The sequence below is a fragment of the Cervus canadensis genome, chromosome 9 (genome assembly GCF_019320065.1).
Source record: "Cervus canadensis isolate Bull #8, Minnesota chromosome 9, ASM1932006v1, whole genome shotgun sequence".
NCBI classification, from domain to species: Eukaryota; Metazoa; Chordata; class Mammalia; order Artiodactyla; family Cervidae; genus Cervus; species Cervus canadensis.
This window is the reverse complement of record NC_057394.1, coordinates 3,464,441-3,475,627: the sequence shown is the minus strand read 5'-3', so window position 1 is coordinate 3,475,627 and position 11,187 is coordinate 3,464,441.

The window sequence follows — 11,187 nt, the reverse complement described above, 5'->3', positions numbered from 1 at the left end:
AACTGCTGTTTTTCCGCGATGATCAGACTTATGCAAATGTACTAAGCTTGGTCAGTTGCCATTGCTAAAAATATTTGTTGCATTTTATGTTTGTTGAGCCAGTCCTTTCGACACCTGATTTTCTTAGAAGTCTTTGTGAAAAAACACTTTCCTTTCTAAAGTGAATCTGCCTCTGAGTTTTTCTCTGACAAGATATACACTGTGTCCAAAGATGTTTGATAAAGAAAAAATCCAACTTTTAGAAATAACGCTGGGGTCTTGACATAATCCACACAGTAGACAGTATTTCTGTTGACCTGTGTAAGTCTTTTCACTACTTTTTTCAACCAAATAGTTGAAACCACAGCCTATAATTCTGTAATAGCTTCACTGTGGAGAATTTTGCCAGTTGACCTCTAATATTCATCTTTCCCCTTTTTTTCAGAGCAACAGAATTTTCACCAGGTTAATCATTTCTCAGAATAAAATGTTAATCATCATCTCACACAAGAGATGGATGGGGCCGTTTGAGTTAATGCTGGGCGAGAGAATGTAAGCAAAAATGTTCTGGGCAGTTTTGGGAAAACTTTCCTAACAGATAGCTTGCTTATGCTCTTTGTCACGCTCTCTTTTGTCTAGTGCTTCCTGCTGGCTGGAATATAGTCCTCATGGCTGGTGCCACAGCAATAGTTTTGGTCCATGAGGTGAATTTAGGGAAAACATCCATACCAAGTTGAGAAACAAGAGCTTGCCAACCTAAAATGTTGTTGGGCAGTAAACCAGTTGTTGACATAATATCCTTAGATTATACAAGAAATAATCAGCTTCTGTCTTGTATGTTAGTCACTCAGTCATGTCTGACTCTTTGCAACCCCATGGACTGCAGCCCGCCAGGCTCCTCTGTCCATGGAATTCTCCAGGCAAGAATACTGGAGTGGGTTGCCATTTCCTTCTCCATCTGTCTTATAAGTCTCTGATATTTTTAATCTTTTGTGGGTTTAATTATGTGTTTCCCTCAAATTTATATGTTGAAGTTCTAATTCCCAAGTACCTCTGAATGTGACCTTGTTGGAGACACAGTCTTTAGTGAGATAATTAAGTTAAAATGGGGTTAGTAGGGTTGGTCCTAATCCAAAGCAGTTGGTTTCCTTACAAAAAGGGAAAGTCCGGAAGTGGATACACTCACAGGAGAATGGAAAGCAGACTCAGGAAGAAGATGGCCATTTACACATCAAGGAGAGAGGAATGAAAAAGAGCATCCCTCATGGCCCTGGAAGAAACCAAATTTGGACACCTCCATCCCAGACTTTCAGATTCCAGCCTGTGAGACAGTAAAGCTCTGCTCTTCAAACCTACAGTCTGTGGGGCTTTGTGATGCTAGTCCTAGAAAACTAAGACAGGGTCTGAGCACCACGGAGGCTGTTGTCAGAGAAACAGAAGTCATTCTCCATGTTTCCACTTGAAAGGCTTTAATCAGGGAACTGAGAAGGGTCAGACAGGACTGAAGCGACTTTGCGTGCACACAGGCAGTCTCTCACACAACAGTCCATGCTGCGCCAGCTCCTGGAACAGGCTTCCAACACCCTGACCTCCCAGACTCCAGCTTGACCTGGATGACAGCTTTCAGGTCCTCAGTAAAGAGCTCATTCGGAGGGAACCGAAGATCTTGTGGTTCCAAGCCCACCCCGGGGAGGAGTGTTCCCAAGCGGGAGAGAAGGCAGGCGGTGGAAACGCCGCCAACACGCCGCGGCCCCAGCTGGTGGGGCTGGGTGCCCTCCTGCCACTTGGAACAGCTGTCGGTCGTCTGAAAGGGCAGGTGAAGCCCAGCTGGGACACAGCGTGACTGCAGCTGTCCCCCGAGGATGGCTGAGGCGTAAATCCCTTGGAAAACAAAGTCTACGTGAGGTTTGAAGTCCCCGCAAACTGCATACTGTGGAAAGTCTTTGTAAAAACCCAGGACGTGAACAAAGATGAGAGCCGGAGTGACAATAAATATCTTCACGTTACATGAAGGTTTCTGGGTTTTTTTTTAGATTTATTTATTCATTATGGTGGTGCCGGGTCTTCACTGGCGCACACGAGCTTTGTCTGGCTGTGGCGAGCGGGGGCCCTTCCCTGCAGCCCGCAGGCTGCTCACGGCGCTGGCTTCTCTTGCTGGGGGCAGGGGCTCCGGGGTGTGCGGGCCTCGGCACTTGGGCACCGGGGCTCAGGAGTTGCAACTCCCGGCCTCAGTCGCTCCGCATCTTGTAGGGTCTTCCCCGACCACCGATGGAACCCACGTTCCCTGCATTGTCAGGCAGACGCTTAACCAGTGTTTAGCAATGTTACAAGCTATCCAGATGGTCCATATAATGGCTTATTTTATTTCTTCTCCATTCCCTTTCCAATTCTTAGATATTTTCATTTCTAAAGTGTTAGTCGTAAGCTATGTGGGTGCTCGCCCTATTCCTTCCCTTTCAAACAGTTCTCCCCTTCTTTACAATACTTAACTTTTGTCAGTGGATACTGGCTTATATTCACAGCACTGTTTTTTTAAACAAGTTGAATTGCTTGAGAACTTTATTAAAAAATATACTTTAAAAGAAATTACAGAGATTTCTGATGAAGCCTCTCACCCTGCTCCCTTAGTATGATTCATTTCTTACAGTTGATGAGCCAATTGGGCATGTTCTTTTTAACTAAAGTCCATAGTCCACAGCACTTTTTAAAGAAGCAGACATCAAGTTTGCTGAAATTTGAGAATGTTGCAAGAAGACATTACAGCTTTATCATTCTCCCTTGCTTACTATAATAATAAAATTCCCCTGTTACATCTTTTGGTTAAATGCCATCCTTACCACAAGAGCATTATTTACAGTTTAATAATTTAAATTAAAGAATGAACTGTTAGGGGTCTAAGGACACTATAGAGCCGAGGGGAGATACGCAATGGAGAGGAAGACTGTCACTTATGTAGTGAGTATCCTTCTATTACTGCGAGGGTTTAATAGTGTCATTTCAGTCTCTTGAGGTCATAGTGTTAATAGTAATTCTTAAATCCACTTGGTTTGATATGAATCCAATAGGCACCCTGGATTATCTCAGCCGAGAAGCAAAGGCTGTAGAGAGAATAAAGGGTGACCTTCAATATGAAGACAGGGACCCTGGCCGCCTTCCCTGTTCAGAGGCTGTGGGGCGAGAAGAGACCCAGAGGCTGCAGCGTTCAGGTTCTATTTTTTCCTGAAAGTGATTCGAGAGCGTTGCAATTGTCTGCCGAGGGAAGCTGTGCGTTTCTTCCTCTGGAGAGTTTCAGCTTGGCTCTCCCAGGAACTAATGTGTAAGTCTGCCGTTGCAGTTCCCCCTCTGGCCCTTTGGGAATGTGATTCTTTATTTAAAGATCCCAAGGTGCATTTATTTGGCTACGTTTCAAAGACTCTGGAATTCTATGACCGCCACAGGAGAAAGAATATCATTGTGCTTTGGCAATTGGTTGCAAACAGAATTCAAAGTCTTTGTCAAGTTCACCTTTTTCTTAGATAACCCTCTGAGAGCCAGTATATTTAAAGTCAAAGGAGCCACGGATGCATTGAACCTCTCCGTGGTGACTCTAAGAGCTCTCTCCGCTGAGCAAGGCACTTACATCCTAGGTGATGTACACACTTATTCAAAACTAGCTCATGTCAAAGAAGACGCATTGCTAGAAGGATCTGACATATTTTTAACTTTGCTTGATGTTCAGGAAATAGGGGAGTAAAAATGCCCCGTGATTAGGTCTCCATAATTGAAGCGTCACTGAGTCAAGGCCTGAACAGAAAGACAGCAAGATGAATGCAGCCTTTCTGTTCATCAATATAATATTGACAAGGTAACTGACAGTATAGCTCCTGGGTGGAAAATGTAAAGTTAAGTAGGGCTGACAGAGACGCTGGTGAGGTCCGCTGATTGCTTGGTTCTAATGGATTTACCTTGGGGGCGCATCGGCTTTACTAAAAACATTCAGGGGGAAGTTGCGAAGCAATAGGTTATTCTAAGAGCTTCACTTGTCTCTTTCCACCCACAATCACTTTTGAGTACACGTGAGACAGATGTCAGATGCGCAGTGTTCACGACGGAAAAGACATGGACACTCTTCTCAAGGCAGGCTCCGTCACTCTTTGGGAACGCTATTCTCCAATTCTGCAGAATGGAACTTCTGCACTTGTTCGATTTTAATCTGGTGAGTGATCAGCAACTAGGGGGTGATTCCAGCAGTGCTGTTTCACTCCCACATGTTCCTATTAAATTTTTGTTCTGCTACAGATGAAACAGGGATGCAGTCATCAGAAGGGAGTCCTCGTCCTAGGAGGGTGGGAGGAGCCCCAGGGTGGGCAATCCATGTCCCTTAAGAGTTTTTACTCATCTCCTGAGCAACAGAGCACGTTGCTCATAGGAATGTCCCCAGATGCTTCCTTCAGCCCTTTGAGGAGCAGTTAGAGCCTCAGTCTTGGCCCCTGAGGAACGCCGTCCTCCTCTCTATTTCAGATTTATTTCAGAAATCACAGGGCTGTCTCTGTGTGTGTGTCTATGTTCTGTCTCCATCTCACAGAAGGTGGTGCTCTGGCTACTTTGGTGAACAAAGTAATTTTTAAGAAACTCTCATTGATGAGAAGGTGATTCTAAAGTTGCAGGAGATGGATCCATGAACTACTCTGCATGGGTGAGCGTTTGTTTTTATTGCGGTAAGAACAGCCTTCACTGATCCTATGAGTAGAATCAAATGAGTCAACCTATTTCTTTGTTCATTTGTTTAACTGAATGTGCTCTCTCAATGGCCTGCTGGCTCAGACGGTAAAGAATCTGCCTGCAATGCAGGAGACCTGACTTCAATTCCTGGGTCAGGAAGATCCCCAGGAGACGGAAATGGCAACCCACTCCAGTATTCTTGCCTGGAGAATGCCATGGACAGAGGAGTCTGGCGGGCTACAGTCTATGGGGTCGCAAAGAGTGGGACACAAGTGAGTGACTGACACTTTCACTCTCTTGATGGATGGTTTTGGTGTTGCGTGCCTAAAACCATCATCCTCTGCTTGCTATCCAGACCACAGCCCTTGAAGAGTCATCCTTAAAGCCCTGTTGATGACTGTGAAACAGATTTTAGTTGACAGCCATTTCTGGGTCAGTCTGTGTTTTAGTTTTGGGAGATGTTGCGAGGAACAAGAGAAAAACCTCTGCGCAGGGAGGTGTATTCTGGGGCAGGAGGCAGACAATATCAGCAAACTCATAACAGGAAACAGACAGTATATGCACCAATAATAAGAACTTAGGAGAAAAATCTCAAAGCTGGCTTGAGGGGGCAGGGTGTGGCTAGGGAGTGTCAGAGTCCAGGGAAGGAGCAGGAAAAGACAGGGACGTGTTGGGGAGTGTAGACACAGAACGCCTCATGGAGAGAGTGACTTCTGAATGAACCCTGAGTGAAGGCAGGGGGCTGGTCACGGCTGACAGGAGAGGAGCAGAAAGGAGCAGGGCACAGAAGTCCTGGGCAATGATGCTAGGTGTGTTGGGGAACCGCGTGCCTGGGGAGCCGAGAACGGGGCGTGGGGGGCAGGTTGGCAGGAGACGAGGTCAGGACATCATACAGGACGGTGAGCGTTCTGTGTTTACTCCGAGGTGGGACTGTCTCGTAGCGTCGTGCTGGGGGAGTGACCACGTGTGACCTCTGGTTTCATAGGCTCATACTGACACGCGTGGAGAATATATGGAAAGGAGCTGTGGCAGAATCAGGGGCGAGTTAGATCCGTAATTAAACCCAGAGTTCATGATGCCCTTGACCAGGGGGTCGGTCATGAGGGCAGGGAGAAAAGACAACATGATTTGCTCCTGGAAGGAGCAGACTCCAGAGGGAAGATTCATAGCGCAGATCCCACGTGCCACTACTAAAGAGCTACTTGTCCCAACTAAGACTCAGCGCAGTCAAGTACATAAATATGATTTTTTTTTAATTACATCTGAATTGATGCTTTTGAACTGTGGAGCTGGAGAAGACTCTTGAGAGTCCCTTGGACTGCAAGGAGATCCAACCAGTCCATCCTGAAGGAGATCAGTCCTGGGTGTTCATTGGAATGACTGATGCTGAAGCTGAAACTACAATACTTTGTCCGCCTGATGCAAAGAGCTGAATCATTGGAAAAGACCCTGATGCTGGGAAAGATTGGGGGCAGGAGGAGAAGGGGACGACAGAGGATGAGATGGTTGGGCATCACCGACTCGATGGGCATGAGTTTGAGTAAACTCCAGGAGTTGGTGATGGACAGGGAGGCCTGGCGTGCTGCGATTCATGGGGTCGCCAAGAGTCGGACATGACTGAGCGACTGAACTGAACTGAAATGAATAGAGCAGAAACAGACTCACAGAAAAGAGAGAACAAGCTAGTGGTTACCACTGAGGGAACAAGGGGAGGGACAGGATGGGGTGTGGGATTAAGAGGTTAAAAACTACTAGATATAGAGTAGATAGCCAACAAGGACTGACTGTACCGCAGACAGAGAGAACGTTCATAGCACAGAATTCCCATGGCCTGAGACGCGCAAGTCTTCACACGGGTAGGAATGGAGAAACTTGTTTTTAGATACAGCTATTTTTTTCTTTTTGCTTTACTTATTTATTTATTAACTGAAGCCTGGTTGATTTACAATTTTATATTAGTTTCAGGCGTACAACATAGTGGTTCAATATTTTTATAGATTATACTCCTCTTAATGTTTTTTTACAAAACAATGGCTAAATTTCCCTGTGCTGTACGATACAAACCTGTGGCTTATCTCTTCTTTCATTGCACTTTTTATTTTATATTGGAGGAGTATGATTGATTAAGTCTTCCCAGGCGGGTAAAGAACCCACCTGCCAATGCAGGAGATGGAAGAGATGCGACTTTGATCCCTGGGTCGGGAAGATCCCCTGTAGGAGGACATGGCCACTCATTCCAGTGTTCTTGGAGAACCCCACGGACAGAGGAGCCTGGTGGGCTGTGGTCTACAGGCTTGCAGAGTTGAACATGACTGAAGCGACTTAGCACACACACATAGTCGATGGACAACGTGGTGTCAGATTCAGGCACACAGCAGAGTGATTCAGTTGTACAGGTATCCATTCTTTCCCAAATTTTTTCCCCATTTAGGCTGTTACAGAATATTGAGCAGAGTTCACGGTGCTGTGCAATCAGTCCTTGCTGGTTATCTATTTTATATCCAGTAGTTTTTAACCTCTTATTCCCACACCCCATCCTGTCCCTCCCCTATTCCCTCAGTGGTAACCACTAGCTTGTTCTCTCTTTTCTGTGAGTCTGTTTCTGCTCTGTAGATGTAATTTTTTTTTTTTTAATATTTGTATTTTATTTGTTTGGCTGCCCTGGGTCTTAGTTGTGGCATATGGGCTGTTTAGTAGCGGCATGTGGGATTTAGTTCCCTGACCAAGGGTTGAACCTGGGACCCCTGCCTTGGGAGCGTGGAGTCTTAGCCACTGGATCACCAGGGAAGTCCTTAGATGTAAGTTTTTTTTTAAACTAGTAGAATTCTCAGCGGGGGGATCAGTAGATGCAGGGACAAATGGTTTCTGGAATTTGGGGAAAATTCTGAACTGTAGATAACTGTTTGGGAGATATCAACAGACAGGTAGTGTTTAAAGCTATGAAACTTGATGATAGCAACTAGAGAATTAGTACAATTGCTTTTAAAGCCTCAGAACAGACAAAGAGGCAGAGATTGGAGTTGAGGGCAGGCCTGGGATGTTCAGGGCAGGCCCGTGCTGGTGGCTGGAATGTCAGAGGAATTCCAGGCCTGCCTTGGGGGCAGCTTCTGCTTGGGCCTCACAGGGGGTCACTGGCTTGGATGAAGGCTGACCTTGGCTCTGACCATTACATAATTCTGGATCTGAGGCTTCAGAACTGTTCAATCGTTAATAATTCTACAGATGCAAATATTATGTCACAAATGCAAATATATTCATGTATTAAAATATTTTCCCCACAATTGAGCATTTTATTTTATTCATTTACAATGAGTTTGCCAACTAGACAGTATAGTGTCTTGTTTTGTTTTTACAAAGAAAACATCTTTTTTGCACAATTTCTAGTAACTTTAGACACCTAGTAAGGGTTGGACATGACTTAATGATTAAACAACAAGCATCCAGGGAATCCTGTCTTGTTTAGAGATAATAATTTTATTTGTTGTTGTTCAATTGCTCAGTCTTGTCCAACTCTTTGCAACCCAATGGACTGCAGCACTCTAAGCCTCCCTGTCCCTAACCATCTCCTGGAGTTTGCACAAGTTCATGTCCGCTGAATCAGTGATGCTATCTAACCATTTCATCATCTGCCGCCCTCTTATCCTTTTATAGTTTTATAATCATTTAAAATTTATATAATTTAAAATTTATATAATTTTATCATCATTTAAAAATTTTAGGACCATAGTAATGGCCCTAATTTTAAACTATTGTTATAGGACTCAAATATAATAGAAATGAGACTTATGAGGCATATTCACAATTTCAATTTTCAAAAGTGTATCTTGGTGATTCCTGATTGACCCTCCCATGAGGATAGACTTGTCAACTGTGGTGAAAGTGAAGTCGCTCAGTCGTGTCCGACTCTTTGCGACCCCATGGACTGTAGCCTACCAGGAACCTCAGTCCATGGGGTTTTCCAGGCAAGAATACTGGAGTGGGTTGCCATTTCCTTCTCCAGGGGATTTTCCCTACCCAGGGATCAAACCCGGGTCTCCTGCATTGTAGGCAGACACTTTACGGTCTGAGCTACCAGGGTTTACTTATTTGCAGAGGACAAACATTTTAGAAAAGGGAACGGAGGAAACCCAATTCCGCTGCGAGAATCTCCACAATAATATTATCCTTTGAATGTATTTTGACACCACCTCCTGTATTTAGAGAGCGTAATGCTAAAAATACCATCTGGGACAGCTGGGTGTCAGATTCCAAAAGCTACAGCTGCTCTGGGGTGAACTTTTGATGGGTGCCATCCGGAGTACCAGTTGTTAATTACTATCATAGCAAAGGTTTTCCTGTTCTTAAGAAAAATGGAAATGAAAGCCATAGAATCAGACCTTTCAAGCAGCACAGAATACTTTTAAAAACCCTCACAGTATGACACCATAATGTAATGAAGTGTATGAAAGATGTGTCTGAATAGAGGGCTGCTAGAAGGTTTGACAGCGGAAAGCCAAATGCATGCAGCACAACTGCATGAACTACTAACAATATATACAAACTCCCCAAGACAGGGCAAAAAGCTGAAGTAGGCTGATAAATTTCTTCTTCTTTTTTTTTTTTTACAAGAAACTGAAATCCACGTGTTAACACATCTTAACTCAGCCTTACTGATTTGATCCAGGTTCTCTTGAGTGCTTTTGTTGTGCATCTATTGTTGTGCATCTAAGAGACATCCATCATCTCACTTAATCCTTGTGATGATCTTTGCGATGTGTGTTAGTTTTACAGATTTGGGGATATATTCTCACAGAGCACAAGGTACTTGCTCAAACAACCCATTAGTTCCTATAGACTGACGAGATATAACTGAGTTACAATTTAAAAGTTTAATTACAAGAAGTGCAAACTAAGGACAAAAGAAGTGAAGGAAATTTACGTGGAGTAACCCACAAATCTGGGTTTCCCAGGTGACTCGTGGTAAAGAACCTGCCTGCCAATGCAGGAGACATAAGAGACTCGGGTTTGATCCCTGGGTTGGGAAGATCCCCTGGAGGAGGGCATGGCAACCCCACTCCAGTATTCTTGCCTGGGGAATCTCATGGACAGAGGAGCCTGGCGGACTACAGTCCACAGGGTCACAAAGAGGCGGAAACTACTGAAGCCGCTTAGCATGCACACAGCCCACAAATCCACTCACACCTCGAACGGCATATCCTCCCAGTGGTGGGTCAGAAACGTCACCTACGTACCAGAGGGACAGCACAAGAAAATGAGGAGTCTCTGATTTCAGAATCACAGTGGACTGAAACTGCTACTCTTTTTGCCTCTAAATGGAGGTGACAATGACACCCCTTGTCACACATGATTAGGCAGCTGTTTTTGTAGCTGTGAAGTATATACTTAGAGGCCTTTCAACAGCAGCAAAACATTCAGAATAATAGCGCTGTTTGTGGTCTGTTCATATATTCGCTCTGAATTAATTCTTGCTAATGCTGTTTTGCTGAAATGTTAATGTATTCAGCCAAGGCAGAGGTGTGATGCAGACTAACATGACGGCAAGGGTTTTCACCGAGTGGTCCTTCCTTTGCTTCTTTCTCCTGGGCCCTGACTTTGATAGGATTAGTGTTAGTGATGACAGAAGTGAAGAAAACTAAAACCGGGAATCACGAAGATGAGTGCTACAGTGAAAACTGAAGCTCATCCTCGATCTATAGAACTGCTGCTGCTAAGTCACTTCCGGTGTGTCCGACTCTGCGACCCCATGGACAGCAGCCCACCAGGCTCCTCTGTCCACAGGATTCTCTGGGCAAGAATGCTGGAGTGGGGTGCCATTTCCTTCTCCGATCTATAGCAGACTGGCCTATGATTAAGCCTGGGCAGACACCTCCCTCGCTGGCACCCCTCACGTTTGGGAACGAGTGTGACTTGGTGGGACAAGGTGACCTTGAGTCCTGAGACTTGACCTCTAGTTTCCGCCTTGTGCCAATCAGCTGCACAGCCCAAAACCTCTACAACTAGGTTTCCCACTAAAAAGAAGGTGACGTGGTCTGTCTTAGATGGAGCAAGTGTGAGGGGACAGAACTCTGATCTCTGAGTAGTGGGGGGTGGTGGTGAGATAAGCCAGGGTCCCAGTCACCCGGGGGGAGGGGAACCTTAACATCCTGGCAGGGCCAGTCTCTCTGCAGACCAATTCAATCAGAAACTTTGGCAGTAGGACCCAGGTGTTCACGCAGGGATACTTTCTGAAAGCAGCCCAGGGGAGCCCTGTGCAGTCCTGAGACCCCCCAGGATTGGGGGGGGTACTGAGAGCACCCCTCATGCCCTGGAGCTTCTTTCTCCTCCTGCGATACCCCCACCGTCAGGGATGACCAACCAACTACTGAGCCCAGATGACCACAGTCGGGGCTCATCACTACCACCCAAGGCTGTAGCTCTACCTCTGGTAGACCAGCACAGATCTAAGGGAAAAATGGACCAACTAGAAACTTGCGACCTAAACAGATGACGTTCAAAGAACTTGCAGCC